This window comes from Monopterus albus, unplaced genomic scaffold, assembly GCF_001952655.1.
Source record: "Monopterus albus unplaced genomic scaffold, M_albus_1.0 scaffold286.1, whole genome shotgun sequence".
NCBI classification, from domain to species: Eukaryota; Metazoa; Chordata; class Actinopteri; order Synbranchiformes; family Synbranchidae; genus Monopterus; species Monopterus albus.
Genome location: NW_018128166.1, coordinates 258,876 through 261,037, shown reverse-complemented (window position 1 = coordinate 261,037; position 2,162 = coordinate 258,876).

Here is a 2,162-nt window from a genome sequence, read left to right as displayed (position 1 = left end):
TAATAGATGAATGTCAAATGGTATGTAAGCACTGACAGCAGCAGAAATGTCTGTTAAGGTGTAAGAGCTGAACTGCCAGATGCAGTTAAATGTTGGATGAAGTTTTTATTGTTTTTTAGTCACTGTGAGCAGTTAAACCATTAATTGAAACCACTGACGTGAATTGACACATGTTTATGGTTCACTTCATATATTCAAGCAGGCTGATACATACTTTGTTGTCCTGGACCTTAGTCTCAATTGTGCTTCTAAAGCGCCTTAATGTTTGCTATTGCTGTCAGTACAGAGCTCGGTTTGTAAGAACACGGTTGCTGTGAATAGCTCTGACCTGCACTGAGTTGTCAATTTTGCACTCTACTGAATGGCTGCTCTTCTGTAGAGAGCCATGTGCACTAACCCACAAAACTGCACAGAGTGACATAGTTGCCATACACAGTTTTGTGCACATGTGCACATACACACACATAGTCATTTACCTTTATACCCGGGTAGAGTCAGTGAGTTAGACCATCATATCTGTGTTTGGTTTTCCTGTGCTGTGTGTGTGTGTGTGTGGGTGTGGGTGGGTGGGGGGTTAATATGTGATTTCTCAACCTCCTGGAACAGTTCTAATGGAAAAACAACCTTCACATGAGCTGGACAAGGCAAAGCCAACACAAACAGCAGCAAATACTTTCTCACTGTTTTGAAACAGATTGTGGTGATTAGTGTTGGGCAAGTTACTCGGGCAAGAGTAATAAGTTCCTCTTTATTAATTGTTCCTTTAAAAACTAATCATATTACTTTTTTTATGACTCAGTATGAAGGGCAATTAGTTATGTTACTCTGTCACTGTTTTACAATGGACATTAAGTATTTGTCAGAATCAATAGTGGTAATTAGGTAAATTGTATGCAACACACCCCTGTAATGTAGTGGAAGAGTAAAATGACCACTAGCCAAATGAATGAATGTGTAACAATAATCGGCATCAGTAACATCAAATGTGTCAGTCTGTTTCTTCAACAGCTTTGTCCAAAGTGACAAGTTTCTTCAGTTTTTTTTCCATTTAATGTCTGTCCATCAGCATGTCCTGCTGTGAAGTCCCAGTTTCTGTTGTTCAGCCAAAAGTGTATTCATCGCTGACAGGAGAGGCCTCCCCGTCAGCACCAGAAAAGTTTATCATAGAAGATAATGTTTTTTGTATCATTTGACAGAGATAAACTCGAGACTCGAGCCAAAACTCTTTTGCATCAGCCAGATTGATCATGACTGTAGTGTATTGCACACAGCACAGACACTTCTTTCTTTTCCTAACAGCTCTGGCAGACGCAGTATGTGAGACATTCATTGTGAACATCAGCATGTAGCTGTAACATTTCCCTCTCCTAAAGAGCAGGCACTGATCACAGACAGATACACTAACACTTAGATGGAAGCACAGCAGTGGTTTGGGGAGATTTTGGATCGTTCTCTTTATTGCTGATGTCGAAACCAGCAGCACATTCTGTTACAGCTACAGACTGGGCTTGTAGTGAAATGTGACAACAAAAACCACCATTTTGATTATTTCAGATCTGATCCTACTTCCAGTTCCTGTGTAGGAAATCTTCACATCTTTTGCAAATTTCTGGTAATTTAATTAGGAAATTTTAAATACTGCAAAAGGCTTTTAAATGTCTATTCACAAAAGCAAACCCTTGATATTTCATCCTTTTCAGTTCATGTCAGATATGAATATTAGGATGTTAAAAACCTGCGCAAAGCCACAGTCTGTGTTTATTCAACAGCAGACTGAAAGCGTGTTGTTTTGGTTCTAAAATGAATATTTTTATAAACCCGTAACTAGTAATATTAATGTTCAATATCAACAAATGCTTTCAGGCATTAGTTGTTGGTACACGCTCCAACTGGTTCAGCTACAGTACCGCTACCTGCCTTCAGTAAATAACTGAGACGTTTAATTATTTATAAAGTAGAAATGCTATCATACTGTCAGGTTTGCTCGGCCGCTCTGGCTCCCTCACCTTTCCTACTGTCTCTTGCCCATTAACACTAATCACGTTCACCTGTTCCTCACTCCCTTATCACCAGCTGCACTTGATTAGGTTGCTCACTATATTACCCGGTTTCACTCCTCAGTCACTTGCCAGTTCGTTCTAGTCTCTAGGCCATTTTTTCTC